The sequence below is a fragment of the Callithrix jacchus genome, chromosome 2 (genome assembly GCF_049354715.1).
Source record: "Callithrix jacchus isolate 240 chromosome 2, calJac240_pri, whole genome shotgun sequence".
NCBI lineage: Eukaryota > Metazoa > Chordata > Mammalia > Primates > Cebidae > Callithrix > Callithrix jacchus.
Genome location: NC_133503.1, coordinates 27,165,056 through 27,183,304, shown reverse-complemented (window position 1 = coordinate 27,183,304; position 18,249 = coordinate 27,165,056). Strand labels below are relative to the sequence as shown.

Here is an 18,249-nt window from a genome sequence, read left to right as displayed (position 1 = left end):
TCTGGAAAGAAAAACCCTAGCTCATATAATTTATTAAAATTGACTGAGTTCTCACAACCAGCAAGAGGTAGACCAGTAGGAGACTACAGATACTTGCTAATATTCCATGCCTTTTTGTTTTTACTTTTTATATTACTGTTGTTTTAATAATCTGTTTAATAATTCCTTTGTTTACTTATTTATCAATAACACTCCATGGTTCAAACTTCAAAAAGCATGTAAAGATAGTCTCTGAAAAGACTCCCTTTTCCAATAGCTTTCTTGCAAGTTATATCCAGATCAATGCTTTTCCTTTTTTTCTCTTAAGATTTCTAGAGACTGGTACACACCCAAGCCTCTATACTATGCATGTGTGTCTGTATATTCTTTTTCCTCTTCATTCTTATGCCAGTACTAATATATTCATCCTTTTATGCATATTCTTAAAAACTATATCCAACATATATTTGGATGTCAGCACACTGCTTCCTATTTACTTTTTATAGCTACATAGTGTTCAATGAAATATATATATATATCAATAACCCATTTAAACACACAGAGAGAAATTTGTTTCCAATCATTTTTAAAAACCCAATTACTTGTAGCGTCTTGAATTAAAATACACCCTTCATCAGGTATCCATGAGTGACCAGGATAGCAAAGAGATAAATATCTGTAGTGTGGGTCAATTCTCTGATATTGTTGCTAATGCTAATGTGGCTGTGATAGCATTAACTTGATTGGTTTAGTTTAATTGCACTGATGACTTCAATTAATAACCTCTCCACATTGAAACTAGTTTGACCATGTAGAATGCTCCAGTCAATTGGGCCATAAAAAGAATTGATGCCAACGGTAATTTCACAAAGCTTCTGCATATTTATATTTCTTTGGGATACCTGCAATTGCCATGAGATCATGTCTGTGTCAGCCTGCTAGAGGCTGGAAACTGTGTGGGGCAGAACTGAGTCATCCAAGCTGACATTATCTGAGACTGATCATTATCAGTTTCTGACTGATCGACCAAGTAGCCACAGATAAATGAGCCAGTCCAAGTTTCTCAGCCATGATAAGCAGATCCACAGAAACAACCAGCCAATGTATAAACATGCGATGGGAAAAAAGACACTAAGTTTTGGGTGACTAGCAAGAGCAAGAGCTAACGAATATAACACATCCAGACTAGCATTTGAACTAATCCCTATTTCATTCAAATAAGCCATTCTGTTTGCTCCTAACCCATATTTAATCCCCGTATTGCTTGAATTGTCTAGGGATATGTGTAACAAATGTGTATTTCTTTTGTTTAAAAAAGTCATCCACCTCAGAAAGTAACTTCGTTTTAATTTAGCCTTCATCATAATGAATCTAGTTCAAGCAATTCCAGTACCGTTAATAAACCTTCACCTCTATGCCGTCATCCCACTTTATTACGGGACAAATGAATAATCATCACAACAAAAGAAAGATGAATTCTTTTAAAAAGTGTGTGAGAAACACTTTCGTAAATCATTTAGTTTTTTCATTAATAACAATGAAGAATGCATGTTTGAAAAAAGGAGGAGCTACTGAGTTTTGGAACAACTGAATCTATTCCAGTTAGTAATATTTAGCTCCTTGATGATGCTTGAGAGAAAACTTGAGAGAGCTATTTGTGAATTACTCACAGTGAAGTGATCCAGAAGTTTTGAATTTGAAAGGGATTGCAGAAGGATATTATGGATCTGAAGAAAGGAAATCAAAGGAGAAATAATTTTGCCAATGTTAATTACTAGGTTGGTGCAAAAGTAACTGCAGTTTTTGCCATTACTTTTAATACTTACATTATGAGGCTATCCTTTATAACACTTATTCTCTCTCAAAACATGGTAAAAGCTGAAAATACAAAATGCACATGTGTACAAATCCATCAAATATTCATACAATTCAAAACAGCATAAGGACCCTTGGTCCCACCATGGACAGAATCCAGAATGATAATCCGCCCCTGGTTAAGATGCCTTGGTAGAAAGGAGCATATCTAACTAGCATTCTTTTATGATTTTCAGCTTTTGAATGGCATATGACAACATGGAAACATATACATGTTTTTCTGGATTTTTAAAAGTCATAGTGTATCCAAAGAGACTTTAAGCAGAAGGAAAATGTTTGTGCTTTTCATATCTTTTCATTAGTTACTTAGTTTTCTCATGGATTTAGGATCCTGATATTTGGAACAGACATGTTATGTTCATGTATCCCCACTTTTTCACTCAATGCCTTAACTATAGTCAAAAAGAAACTATGGATGTTGTATAATTTTCCAGGAATCATATTAAATAACAATGACAAATGCTTTCTACAATACTATTCAAGACTGAAATATGAAAGATTTTCATATTTTATTAAAAAGAAGTTGATCTCTTTCTATGGTTTGTCAAAGATTGAGGTCTCATGAATTTGAATTCATTTAATATCCTTAAGGTTTTACATTCAAAATAAGATGAGTGTTTCTTACATCTTAAGGGGTCAGATCATCTTATGTCTTTGTCAATCATTGACCTAATCAGTTTATCAGCCTGCTCAATAAAACACTAAAAACCAATCACACTACTCAAATACAGCCTAATATGAAGTTTTGCTGACATTTATATTTGTGGCATTGAGTGCTGCAAGCATTTCACACACACCCATTCAATTCTCACTCCAAAGTTTAGTGCAATTATTAATCCTATATTAAAAAGTTAAGTACAATTATTAATCCTATATTAAAAAGGAAGAAACCAAAGCCTGCCCATTGTTAAACAGTGATTCAAACGCTGAACTCCAAGCCCATTTTTGAAAGTTTTTTTGAGAGATTGCTTTCTTAAGCAACAGCTGTCAGGTCTGAAATGAATTTCTGTTGAAGAACCAGGCAAAGGTTAGAGATGAAGGGTGCTTTAGTGTTATCATCTTTCAAACTGCAACCAAGATACAACTTAGGCTCATGTAACCACAAAGACTAGGTAGGAAAGGGCCTCTATAGCATCTGGTATTTGGGATAGTTTACAATATTTCATGTATTGAGATGACCTGTTTTCAGATTTCCAATAATTTACTCAACACTGGGTGATGCATGAGTGTAAGCTGATCATGAGCTAATTAATAGTCACTGTGCTAAATGATTGTACACTATTATATTAGGCAAAGGATTTAACTTTCCACATAATAGATGCTCACGTATTTGTTGGACCCTAAAACGTGTTATGAAAGTTCATGCAACATGATGTTTGGGACATGTGGGATTACAACTGGCAAGATGCGTAGAGGAGCTCAAGTATATGCTACCTGCAAAATTCTTAGAAAGAAATTCAAGGATATTAATTTATACAATAGACGTATTCCTAAAAAGTAGCTTGAAAAATCACACCTTTCACAGTCCAATCCTATTTTATATTGATTTACATGATCTACTCAGAGCTCTGAGTCTTTATCATGGATTGATATTCAGTTGGTTCAGTCTTCCTTTAATTGAACTTCTCTGCTACTTCCTCTTCTAATCTGCCTGCCTCATCCTGAATAGCCAGTGATCTAAAGCAACCACTACACACACACACACACACACAAAAATGCCACCACTGGAACAACTAATAAATATATATACAATTATATATAACATATACAATGTATATAATTTATATATTACATAATATATATACACACATATATATAATTTAGTGTCTAATTTAAAAAAGACCACTTCTTTTTTCTAATAGATGATATTTAAATTTTCCATATCAAGTTTAAGAGCAAAAATGCATCACTTTTTCATTTTGGAAAAAAAAATTATTATAGAATAATCACAGTACTGGGTTCTCTATTGCAGAAACTATGAATCAACACTGTTTTTTAACGATGAGTTTAACTTCAAATTAATTTCCACACCCTTTTCATTAGGTTCTCTTCTTTTATGTGGAAAGTATTATCGATTCACAGGGAATTAATTTTTAGCCCAGAAAAGTAATAAAAGGTATGACTTTGGAGTCAGGCTGACCTAGGTTCAAATCCCAGGTCAGCACTGATTATATTTGTATCTTTGGGAAAATTATTACACTCCTTGGCCTCTAACCTTAATTAATAAAAGTGGTAGCAAGAATAACTCACAAAATCTATAAGAGGATGGAATACAATGATATGTTAAACCACTAAACCCAATGTCTGGTACATAGTAGCTATGTTTATTATTTTTCATTATTGATTGCATTAGTAAGTAAATACTCATGTATTGTCTCCTATTTCTGATTCGGGCTTTACTGTCTAAAGAAAATTGCTGGCTTTCAGCAGGAAAATAAAAAATTTACCTTAAAGCTATATATTAAATCTAGCCATTTCCTAGATTTAAAATATAATTTTTTAACAAATAATGGAACTTGACTGAATAATACCAAAATGAAATCTAGCAACAGGATGTTGGTTTTATTTATAGCAACCCAAGGAAGTTGTGATTCACTCTGTCATCTCAAGCTCTGCATTTGACATGATTATCATTAGAATTTATGATGTTCGTGGAAACTAGACTCAGACAGTTGGAAGGTAAATATGGAAAGTGCCTTAAATATGAGTTCACTATAAGTCAGGAGAAGTACACTGGTACTAAAAGAAATAATATGTGTCGGCCGGGCACGGTGACTCAAGCCTGTAATCCCAGCACTTTGGGAGGCCGAGGCGGGTGGATCATGAGTTCAAGAAATCGAGACCATCCCGGTCAACATGGTGAAACCCCGTCTCAACTAAATATACAAACAAAAAAAAAAAAATTAGCTGGGCATGGTGGCGCATGCCTAAGGTCCCAGCTACTCGGGAAGCTGAGGCAGGAGAATTGCCTGAACCCAGGAGGCGGAGGTTGTGGTGAGCCAAGATCGCGCCATTGCATTCCAGCCTGGGTAACAAGAGCGAAACTCTGTCAAAAAAAAAAAGAAAAGAAAAGAAAAAATAATATGTGTCAGAAAATAATTACATCAACAAGTTTGTAAATCGCCTAGAAAGTTGGCAAATAGTTCTGATTTTTAAAGCAAACTAATGACACTGAAAATGTTTCTCTTCCACACCTCAGCTATACTGCATAATATACTACAAATATACATGTATATATTATATGTACCTACAAACATATAAAAATGTGAATCCCAGGTAAATAAACATTACTGTATGCATCAATCAAGCTTTATTTCTATTATTTTTATATCTAATTAGAAGTCACACAATCTGTCCAAAGTTTACTCTTCTAACGTAAATTCACATATAACTGATGATGCCACTTCTCCCTTATGTGAGCTATAATTAATTTGGTATTTTTTACAGTAGGATGCTTTCCAAAGGCCAGGATGGCAGGTGTTCCCTATAATAGTTCCTGTACTTTGAGGTTAGATGAATACAAACCTGGAAGAGAAAAACTCAAGTCTGCTAATAGAAATTTATTGTATCAGTTTCTCACCAATCAGATTCTCAATCACATCTCATTAGTTTCCTAATTAAACTGTAAATGTAATACATACTTAAAGATCATATTTCCAAGCTACTGAAATATAATATTCACTTTCCAAAGGGCTATAATAAAATAATTATAACCTAATAAAATATAATTCTATAACTATAATGATTCAAACTTGCCAGCAGATAGCCAACAATAAACAGTCTACTGAGCAGTAACATTGTTATTCTTAGGAGACTTTTTTTTAAGCAATCAGATTTCAATGATTATTTTAATAATGAAGCATCAACTATGACAAACAGCAAATAAAATGAAATGACTATCTTTTGCCTACTCAGCCTTCTTTTTACTGCTTCTTTTTGATTATCCTTAAGAAAGAAGAACTATTTTTTTTTAATTCAAAGCAAGACAGAATTAAATACGAATGCCCAGTGAAGACTGTGATAAAAATTTTCAAGTCTATAGGCACAAAAGCTCTTTCTACAGTATCTTTGCAGGGTGATTTCTTAAGTGGGAGATCGCCTGACTTGACAATGGTTCATAAAAGTATTTTGATCAATGGAAACACTGCAACGAGGAAATGCTTCCTGGCACTTAGAGAAAAAGTCAGCATTCATTTTTCTTTGCACAAGTAGGAAACACTACAAGAGGCAGAAAAAAAAGTAACTTTTATTTGTCCTGAGTAAAATACAAAAGAAAAAGAAAAGCAGTTAAATGGAGTAGACTTTGTACTTGCTTGTACTGGCATTTTGTATAGGGAAAAGGTAAGATACTTATCAGATGGATTGCATTTAGTGTTACATGTACAGGAAGAATGCAGAATTATTTTCTAAATCAGAGTAACAGATAAGCCAATTGGTAAGGTGAATGTGAAGGGAGATTTAGTATTGAGGCCAGCAAGGGTCTCTTATAAAAGACCCTGAAAGCCACAGTCATAGAGAATCTGTGAAGGACCTGGATGTTAGTGATCTCATTTAGGCAAAAGAAGTTTGGAGACTTGGGCGAAAAAATGATCTAGAAGTAAATGCACGTGATTTAGCATTATAATCTCCACACACTGATTGCCACTTTACATAAACCAAATAAATATTACTGTTGAAGAATTTGGTATTAATGTCATATAATTCAAAATGCAGATATATTTTACCTTATACCAAAGTCATGATCCTCTAAAGTGGCAATTAAATCATGTTTTGTAATTACACAGTGTGGTATTTCAAGGCTGATTTAAACTTCTTAATGATGGTTTTGTGCTATCTTGTTTGAAATAGTCTACGGTTGAAATTCATTATCTGTTTTTATTTGACATGGATTTTAATGTCAACTTTTAATTTAAGAACATATTTAGATTTACAGTAACATTGTGAACCTATTCCAGAGAGTTCCGCTATACCTCCACACCCAATTTCACCTATTTCTAATATCTTACGTTACTAAGGTTCATTTGTCACGGTATCAATTGTGACCAATGTCAATACATTATTATTGACTAATATTCATCGGAATTCTTAATCTAATGGCCTTGTTATATTCTAGGACCTTGTCGAGGATACCCATCACATTTAGTAGACCTCTCTTCTTAGGCTTCTGTTGACTATGACAGTTTCTCAAACTTTTCTGGATTTGATGCCCCTGACAGAATTAAGGACTGCCACCAGATGTTTTGTATAATATTCTCAACTGAAACTTATCTGATTTTTTGTCATAATTAGACTGACATTATGGGTTGTGAGGAGGAGGACTACACAGGTAATGTGCCATGCTCATCACATTGTGTCAAGAGTACATTCTCTTCACATGACTAATCACTTGACAATGTTTTCATAATTGCCCATTTTTTATCCTCTCCTTTGTCTTTTTTTTTTTTTTTTTTTGAGACCGAGTTTCACTCTTGTTACCCAGGCTGGAGTGCAATGGCCCGATCTCGGCTCACCGCAACCTCCGCCTCCTGGGTTCAGGCAATTCTCCTGCCTCAGCCTCCTGAGTAGCTGGGATTACAGGCACGCACCACCTTGCACAGCTAATTTTTTATATTTATATGTTGACCAGGATGGTCTCAATCTCTTGTCCTCATGATCCACCCACCTCGGCCTCCCAAAGTGCTGGGATTACAGGCATGAGCCACCGCGCCCGGTCCCTCTGCTTTGTCTTGACTAGACTTTAGTAGGGCTTCTCTCCTCTGCACAGATCCATGAACTTTGCTTCTGTGAAGTCTGGGCAAACACTACATTTCAGAACATGCTTCCCTTATCAGCTTATCCTGAGAATCAAGTAACTACAGCAAGAGGCATTTCCTGTCTTACCATGCTGGTCACTGTTTTCCCCTGCTTGACCAATATATTAATTAGTTTACTAGGGTTGTCATAGCAAAACACCACAGACTGGGTGGCTTAACCAACAGAGTTTATATTTTCACAGTACTGGCAGGTAGAAGTCCAAGATCAATGTGTAGGCAGGTTTGGTTTCTTCTCATGTCTCTCTTCTTGGCTTGCAGACGGCCGTCTTTCCACTGTCCTCACTGTGTCTCTTTGCGTGCGAGCATCCTGGTGTCTCTCTCTCTCTCTGTGCATCCAAATTTTCTCTTCTCATAAGAATGCAAGTCAGGCTGGTTGAGGGCTCACCCGTAGGCCTTCATTTAACCTAATTACCTCTTTAAAGGCCCTATATCCAAATACAGTCACATTCTCAGGTACTGTAGTCCCACCTAATCCACAGTTTCAGTTTATGGAGTTCTAGTTACCAAGTCAACTTTGGTCCAAAAATAAGTGAGTATAGCACAATAACATGTGGTTGTTGTTGTTTTGGATAGAGTCTGGCTCCATCTGCCAGGCTGCAATGCAACGGCAAGATCTCGGCTCACTGCAACCTCCATCTCCCAGGCTCAAGCAATTCTTGTGCTTCAGCCTCCCCAGTAGCTAGGATTACAGGCACTCACCACCACACCCAGATAATTCACATATTTTTATCAGGGACAGGGTTTCACCATGTTGGCCAGGCTGCTCTCGAACTCCTGACCTCAGGTGGTCTGCCCACCTCAGCCTCCCAAAGTGCTGAGATGACAGGTGTGACCCACCAAGCCCAGCCCACAATAACGTATTTTGAAAGACTGACCCAATTGACAACTTTTATTACAGTACACTGTTATAGCTATTCTATTTTATTAGTTATTATTGCTAAATCTCTTACTGTGCCTAATTTATAACTTAAACTATCACAATTATGTATAAATAAAAAATGCATAATGTCCATAGGGTTTATACTCTCTGGGGTTTCAAGTATCTACTGTTGGGCTTGGAATCTATCCCCTATAGTTATAGCGAGACTCGTGTCCCCAGATGACAATTTTAAGATATGAATACAGTGGCACAATTCAGCTCATAGCATACAATTTCCTCTTCTTTATTGCTTATCCCTTCTTACTCTATTAAAAAAACCCTTTTATTGTTGAATTTTGAGACACTTGCACATTTCTAAAATCAGAGCAATCTCCCTGTTATAATAGTCTTTTTGAGTAAAATTTCTCTTTCTCTTTGAGTTCAGATTTGTTTTCATTGGATACACTTTCAATGTTGATTGTCACCACATGACTGAGATAGCATCTGTCAGATATTGCTGCTATAAAACCCCTCACCTCCTCCCCTCTTTTCATAGTGCACGCTATGGAAAGAGGTCAGTAGAAGCATCCAACACTGATGGAGTGGAGAATTATGCCCCATCTTCATTAGAACAGAGTATTTGCATTAATTATTTGGAATTTTTTACACAGGAGATTCATCCATTCTCCCATTTACTTTTTCAAGCATTTATTTATATCAACATGGAATCATGGCTATTTATTTATATTTTAAGTTATACTCCAAAGCTGTATTTATTTTAGTGCTTATATAATTTTTCAACCAACATTTTAAGCCATCACTCAGTTGATTCACGTACATTCATGAATCTCACCCGAATGTCGTTCTTCTATAATTGATCTGAGTATTTGATAAATCCAGGTGCGACCTGCAACTCCAACTACTTATCTCCATGCTTGCCTCAAAACCAAAGTAATAGTGCAGGAGATCCATGGGTAGCTAACTGGTTCTTGTTTCTTAACAGAGTGACAATGAGAATTGCGGATGCTGTCACCTTGTTAAAATCAGCACTGAGGACTAGAAGGTAACAGTGTTCCATCTAGTTTTGTTAAGCAAACCGTAGATGTTAAGAAGCTGTTCACTCAACCAGCTTATAAACCCTTCAAACCTTCTACAAGCAAATAACTCTGATAATAATCAGAATCTGATAATAAAGATCAAAGTATTCTGATATTCATGATCAAGCAGAACCATATAACCTTTCTTCCCAAAAATAGCAAAGAAAGCTGAAGACACAAAGATTTGCTAACCAAATCTTAGCAAGGCTTGAAATACACAAGTGACTGTTGCACGATGTGATTAAAAAGAACAGAGTGTCTCAGACTGTTCCTGGCACTGATTCACTTTAAAGGTAGTTTCAGCAAATTCAAGGAAGTTAGGATAAGTTTTAAATCATAAATCTTCTTTGTGCCTTTTAATAATTCCTTTTGTTGTTATTTTGAATTTTGGTAGAAGTAAACAAACCTTCTGAATTTTGTCAAATGAAGATATGTATTACAGCCGCTGGACTTCTCCCTAAGTAAGTAGATCAGTAAGTCTTAAAGTTTCAATATGGATATATTTGTCTATCTGTTTACATAAATATTTATTTAAATTAAAAAAATATATACACATACTAGACTAAGAAGTGAGGAATATTTATGAGAAATGAAGGCTTGTAAGGCTTGACCTCTGTTTTATGTAGCGTGAACTATAGATCACCACATTTAAATCAGGGAACTAATTAGGAAAGTGTTTAGAGACTCCACCATTAAAAAAAGTGTGTTTTAAATAGTATTGCAAGCAGATAGACATTGTAGTTTAAATGTCTGAGATATCTGTAAGTGCCATATATATAATTTTAAAAGTGACCTTATAGAATGAATTAGAGTGATTCAGTTAATGATAACATAATAATCAGCATTCTTGATTTCCAAAGAAATTCAAGTGGAAATATCTCAGTTGAAGATGAAAGGCATTGACTCAATTATTTTGACCCTAATTGTAGAAATATGATAAATACAATGTTGCAATATACACTGCACAGATGGCCCCAGTTTTTAAATCTTGCAAATGTTTGAGGGAACAGTTTGAGGGAACAGTAACTCTTTGGCCGGTGAACCAGCCTGACTTAAATATAGCAAGCAGATGCTTTGTTTTTGGCTAGAGGCACTAAGCTACAAGGAGAACCTATTCTCATTTTCATGACAGGACATGCACTGATATTTTGACAGTTCCATGATATAGACAATTTAGTTGAAAATAACCACTTCATAAATTCTGGGAATGATAAGGAAAAGTGCTCTCAGTTCAGTTTCAGCATTTTTACAAGGCTATATATATTGCAGACTTAATAAATAGAAAAGAAAATGAGCATAGTTGGCAGCAAGGATTAATTACTGAACTTGATGAACTAGTTGTAAATTTGTAATACCCCTTAGGTCTTATATTCTTATGAGTGTGTCCTTTTTGTTTTTCTACTGGGTATTATGTGCTTTGTTAACTTTCACTCAGTAGTACACAGATTCCTAGAATAAAATAATAGACATTACATATCAGTGGTTATAGGATTTGGGGGACACATAGAACTGTCTTTCAATTCTGGCTCTGATTTTCAGAAGTAAGGTGAGCCCTTGAGCAAGAGATTTAATCTAAACAAGTCTATTTCCTGATTTTTAAATATGGATACTAATTTTGACTTCATACAGTTTTTGTAATTGGATTACACATTATCTAGTGTCCAGAGTAGCATATGGTTAAACAATCAGTATTAGTAGCAGTAACATCAGACACAGTAGGAGTAATTATTAGTTACAAAAGCTCCTTTTGATCAAGCAATATTTCTCTCATTACACCTTGATCAAGGGCCTATCGATGCCAATGTTTTGAAAGTGGGAGTGAGCAGTTAAATATCTTTGACTTCTTCTCCCCCCGACTCTAATACTCGGTTATGGTAGCAATAAGAAAGACTATTTTCTATCTGTTATATAGTCACACATCTCTAACCCTTGCATCGAGTTTTGCAGTACATGTGTTTACACTCCCCCCCATCTTTGTAAGACATTCCCTCAATAGTTCAAGTAGAGTGGGCCACAGATGGAACTAAAATGGATTTGAATCAGGGGATGCGTTTCATCTGTAAGACTTTCTTTTGACATCACCCTCATGCAACCAGAATACTTTATTTCTCATCCAGGTGGAAATAAACAGCATGCATTTATCACTGACTCTGGAGTTTCTTTTGGCTATTTCCACCTCACAGTTTTGGCTTGGTGACAGTATTTTGACTAGAGGGAAAGTTACTGAGTGGTTTGTGAGATCTGATTACAACATGCATGATAAATTTTGAAGCAAAAAAAAATGCTGAAAATGGGTTTCCTTACCCTTGTTCAGACTCTTGGAAAAGTGACTTAGGAGGACACAAACAGGAAGATATGAAGCAATGAAATACACAATAGTAAAGAACACAATTGTGGAGGAGTCCCAAGAGAGTTGCCTCTGGTTCATAAATCTGTCTGCTGGTTTCACTGTTCCATCATGTACCACTTGCTTTTGTTTTATCTGTCTGGATAAATTAGCCAGCAAAGCATCATAAATATCCTTAGCTAGCAAGTGTTGCTTTCCTTAGGGAAAGTTCTCTTTCTGATATTCTTGTTAGTTTGAGGTTTGAGTTAACTGTTAAGAAATTAAAACAATTAAGTTATTATTCCTAAAATCAACCTTTTTCTTTATGCCTTAATCACTGTAAATTACTAGAGGAATTAATCATTTTGAACACTTTGAACCCTGAAACTTCCAGACATCATTCAAAATTTCTTTAAAATAAAGCTACCAAGCAAACCACAGTTCTCATTCAGATAACACGGTCATATCTATTATCCTTTTACATATATGTTAAAACTTTCATAAGAATTTGTTGACTCTACCAGATGTGCTACATTGATAGGGCAGAGAATGCATTTTCATTTGAACAAGAAATTTACACAGCCAACTGTGGTTTCTTACCATTTTTATGCACTTCACAGTCTGTGTTCTAATTTTAAATTAGGGTTCCGATGTGTATATTTATACATAGCCATTCTTGAATCAACCTGTAACTGTAAGCCTTTGGGGAGTGATTGTGTTTGAACATCTGGACTCACCACATGTTTTCAGTTGGAACTGAAACATCATTTAGAAGACCTGAGTTTTTAAAGGGAAGCTATGGTGATGACACTCTATAGGTGCTCCAGATGATAAGAAATGTATTCTTAACATATGATTTGGAATTTATTGCAGCAAAGAGGGCTGTAAAAATGCTATTTTAGACTGAAGTAGTTTTACTAACAGGCTTGCCATATTTCTTTCCTTTGCTTCACACAATTAAATGTTCTGTTTACTGTTTGAACAAAATAACAAACTGAATTACAGGACAACTTATATTTTCTGTGAAAAATTAATATTTATCTTGCAAAAAAAGAGTCTGAGATAATATCAATTTAAAAGTACATTAATACATACTTTGTGTTTATTAATCACACTGAAAATTACACACTCTCTTTTGAGGTGTTAATATAATCTCTTTTAATCACAAGTAGAAATTTGCCCTATTTATGTATAATTGCCTAATGTTTAGTATGTTTTAAATACTACTTAAAAGAGAATATAGATCCCAGTCTTCTCTTGTAGGAACTGAATTAACTTCTTTATTGGAACCCTATGGTTCATATTTACAATGTATATATCTGTCAGCAGAAACTAATTAATTGGAAGCTGTTACCTTCTAAGAGAAACCTTAACGCATGTAATATTTGCCTGTGCGGATTAAAAAAAAACACTGGGAGCTAATTTGAACAGAACATTTCTTAAATGTCAGGAACCCTTTAATCTAATAAAGAGAGTTCATATAAGGGAAGACTCTTTAATCTCTGACTTTTCATACACTACAAAACTAACAATTTAACCTTTATCCATATAAGCATGTTCCTTTGCTACATTATGTATCCTACTATTATAATTACTTTTGAACTAATGTATAAGCTAAGATGATGTTGTCATTTGCATTTACATGGTTTTAGGAAAGTAAATGAATGGATGCTACGTTTTAAAATTAGGATCGTTTCCATTTGTGAGTCCACATATATACTCCTGTAATTGTGGTTGCAAATAAACCTCACTTTGCCTGGTGGTTAGATTTCTAACTAGTTGTGGATCAATGTTTTTAGTAAAAGTAATAGTCTTTAATGTATTTCAATAAAGTTGTTCTTTAAAAACCATTTTGACTAGCTTTCTGGGAAAAATACTTTTTAAGCTAATAATAAACTTTTCAAGTTGGCATTTTACTGAATAAACAGATTTTACTGTCCCTGCACTCCTTGAAGTAGAATATACCTATTCTTATGATTGTGTAATTGTGTATTGAAATATTATTAATTATTTCCAAAAACAATACAGAAATCAAATAGTTTTGTCTTTGAAAAGTTTATGGGTATTTCAGCCTTTTGTAATATGACCTTTAAAATGTAGACTGCAAATGACTTCATAACAGCCAATCAGCATTTTACAATTATGATAAATCTTAACCTACTTGAACAGACTATTGTATTTTGCTTGTAGATAACTTAAAATACAACAATTATTTCAGTCCAAAAAAAATTCTTCCTAAGGGTCAGTGTTGACTAGCTCCTGTGGGCAGCATGGAAAAGCTGCTTCTTGCCAGTTCTATGTCACTGAGAACAGCAAGAAGCTTTATTTCCAGGATCCACACCACAGTCTAAGAAGATTTTTAAGTGAAGTAACTGAACCAGAAAACTAGCTGGAGGTCTCTCATTACTTATTCTTGCTTGTTATTTCAGAATTTTTAGTTGCAGCTATTTCTACTCATGCTTCAATATTAATATTATCATGAAAAAGGGCTGAGGATTACAGTCTTTTTTGTGGTTGTTGAGACTTTCAAAGGAACTGTTCATGATTCCAATGAAAGACTCATGTAATACCCCAGAAATATCAAAATAAAATTCCTGTTGAAAATCAAGAAGGAACATTTCAGTAGACCCATGCCACATCAATGAAAACAAAATCTAGTTCAACAAATTATAAATAATTGATGTAGTATACTTGCAGAGGACAGAGTTTACATCCCTCTCAGATAACAAGGAAATGAAATATTTTGTTTTTAACTTTTGTTACACCAGCCAAAGCCTCAAAACTAACTTAACCAAATTCCTTCTTAGCTAACATGTTCTGCGACAGATTAAAACTCCACAATGTCAAAAAGAGTGTTACAATAACAGTATTATCTATTCTGACATTGTTAAAGATCCAGATCAACTTACAATTTCAGATCTAGCTCAAACCTAAAGTGACATTGAAAGAAAAGTTTTCTACAGTGGCTCACACCTGTAATCCCAGCACTTGGGGAGGCCGAAGTGGATTGATCATGAGGTCAGCAGTTCAAGACCAGCCTGGCCAAGCTGGTGAAACCCTGTTTCTACTAGAAGGACAAAAATTAGCTGGGCATGGTGGCAGGTGCCTGTAATCCCAGCTACTAGGGAGGCCAAGGCAGAGACTTGCTTGAACCCGGGTGGTGGTGGTTGCAGTGAGCCAAGATTGCAACACTGCCCTCCAGTCTGGGCAACAGAGCGAGACTCCAACTCAAAAAAGGAAAAGAAAAGTTGAAACTCCAAAGAAATTGAGAGCAGGGACATATTCCTGCCAAAACATATCAGGCAATTGCTGAAAAAGTACTTTAAAGTATTACGACTATTCCAATAATTTTTAAAAGATTCTGTCTAAAATAGTTTTCAATTCCAAGCCCTGAAAATCGTAATGATGAATTTACTCTTATCAGACATTTGTAAAGTTCTGACAGCTGGAAAAATCAGGGAGTTTGAAGAAATAAACATAATATTGAATGTTCATAAATCACTAGGAAGTCATGCATATTGGTTTAATGTGTGTAAATATAAAGTTTGTGCTTTCATAGTGTATCCAAGAATAAAAACTAGCACATAACTCTTTTTGAAGAAACGAGATGATTGGTCTGAGCAATTTTTATTAAGTAATTCTAAAACTAATGCTGAAAAGTTTCAAAACAAAAGCACATATGCCATTGCGTTGAATATATGTATTCCTTAGGAACAAAAGGAAAACATTATATGAATATTAATAAACTTTGAAATAGTTTGTCAGTGACTTTTCTAACTTTATAACTTCAATAAATCTTTTATGAAAGATATAATTTTGGTAATTGCATATTCAAATTAGTAACTAAGTAAAAAGAACATTTATTTTTGCACCTCATATGTGGCCACTGGGATTTCATTCATGCTGTAGAAATGCTATTCTTGATACCCTGTTTTCCTGCCAGTCATAAAAGAGAATATAGAGTTTATGTTTATTGGAAATATTCTTCCTTTTACAGACTGTAAAACTTCTGTCTCCTCTATTATCATTCACTTTCATCTTTTGAATAATTTCACATATTGACATACACTTCACATCATTTTCTTGATATTTTGGTGTACCCTAAAAGAGACTCTAAAATTAATTTTTTACATTCATGCCAGTTACTAACTTTTGAAAAGTCCTACAAAAAGTCACTGTAGTAATAATTCATTCCTCCTTTAATTTTCATATCCTCAGTCAAATGAATATTTTACACACACTCCCCAAGGACTTAAACCTTTTGTAAGTGAAATAAGTCATGCACAGGAACAAGAATCACAAGTCTTCAAATGAATTATGTATTTTTAAATGCAAATGCTTCTATTTTCACAATACCTCACTGTTAAACATGTGCTCTGCTAGGATCTGCTTTAATCTGATGTTACATATTTCATTGTATGTCAAAGTTAAAGCCATTAGCTATCCAAGTGTCACTCTAATGATGCCCGATTATCAGCATTTAAATAGTTCATGTGTAGGAATTAAAATAGGAGCAGCTTTTACATAAAATACGGTTAAGAGAAAGACCATCGGAGACATACATGGATGGAAAAATACATATATCAGTTTGGGTAAATTTAAGTTAAAATGTCAAGAAAAAAAGACTTATTAAATCTTTCTAGTGCTTTTAGCTTGGATTACGGACAGCAATGTAATTATACTTCCAAGTCATTGGGACCCTGAATGGGACAGCAGAATGCAATCCAAGTTACAAGTGACTAATATTATCAAAACAGAGCAGAAGAAAATTGTACAAACCTGTTGATAATATTACTCCTATATTCTCTATAGACTTACAAATTCTTAGTATGTTTCTGTGATTACAGTTGTCCCAGCCACAATCAACAAGTCTGAGTGACCTCACCTGAAAGCTAATTTTATTTTGTAAAAACTGACAGGTGAAGATGGAGACCAGTAATAAAACCAAAGATAATTTTCATGGAAAGCAAACTCAAGACTCCATGACATCATACAGCATGTGAATTATCACTATCTTTGCATTTTCTCTTACTCTTACAAATATTTCAGATTTGTGCTACCTATTAATGATACATGTATGTGCACATAACACCTTCTTAATAAAGGCTACAGCAGCATATCTTTCTGATTGAGGAGATTATCCCACATGGTAATGATTCGATCAAACTCCCTAAGTTATGTGCCTCATCATTAGTTTCCCCAAACTATAAAGCCAAAAAAAAAAGGGGGGGGAAAAGCTACTAAACATATATACAGCACAGTCCTGTAGCAAAGGAAGAATTATGGCTTATCCAAATGATAGCGAATAATTCAGTACATTTAGAAAATATACATACATATGAAATGCATCACAGATCCCAGTTTGAGTTCAAGTTCCCAACTGTGAACTCAAGAGCTCATGAAAAATACAGTTAGGTAGATTCCTCTTAGCAAAGATTTAGTAGTGGTTCCTGCATTTGATGACAGTTTCTTTTAATGAAATTATTTACTTGAAGAGAGACTAACGTGAAAGAAAAAAAGCAGTTCAACATACACCAGGCACAATATAAAAAAAGTATTCATAAAGTGTGTTAAAGTGAATGATGTCACAAATGGATAAATCTTAACTGCATCTTACCTGTAGTAGCAGAGTGTCTTGACAGTGTTGAGTGTCGAAAAGATGCAAGTCACTAAATTAGAAAACAAGGGGTGTTTGCGCTCCCAGTTTCAGCAGAGCTAGTGTTCTATGCATAAGTAATAAATTGCCTCGTCAAAGTCGTCCTGGCCACGGTGTTCATGGGCAATAGTTAGAATCACTGCCCGAAGGCTTGCTTGATGCTGCTCCCACAGCCTCTGCCTTTGCACAGAGACCTAACGTAGGAGTGTGCCGGAGAACATCCCTTTCCCCCCCCTCTCTCCCCCTCCTTTTTGCGTGGTCTTTCTTCCTCTGTATCTCACTCTCTCTCACGAATGGAGAGTTATCCTTTGGTTCATTCGGCAGTCAAAGAGGACAGGCTGGCAGGCAACAGTGCAGCTCCCCCCATGCTGAGCCACATGAATGTGTTGTGAATAAAGACAAAGCCCCTGAACCAGTGCAGCACGTTACTCCCTGAAAAAGCGCTGCAATGATACTCTGCACTGCAACTCCTCAGGCAGGCAAGCAGGCAAGCAGAGAGGTGGACTGAATTTCCCTCGCTCTCCCTCCTGGGAACGTACATTATAAAGTTTGGCTCAGGACCTTGCCTCTCTCTAAGGAACCATATTTTCTGTGGGTAAAAAAATTTTTATTAACTCTCTGGACACTCTGAACAAAAGTATTTT

The 18,249-nt window shown here is 35.1% G+C and overlaps 1 protein-coding gene across 3 annotated transcripts in view; it reads right to left on the bottom strand.

Annotated features, from left to right (window-relative positions):
- Positions 1-17,793, bottom strand: part of TENM2 (teneurin transmembrane protein 2) — a 3,966,312-nt gene extending 3,948,519 nt beyond the window's left edge. For all 3 annotated transcript variants that reach the window (XM_078359011.1, XM_078359016.1, XM_054252473.2), the window contains exon 1: positions 17,567-17,793. The gene's annotated coding sequence lies outside the window, so the exon portion shown is untranslated. The remainder of the gene's footprint in view (positions 1-17,566) is intronic.
- Between the last annotated feature and the right edge of the window lie 456 nt (positions 17,794-18,249).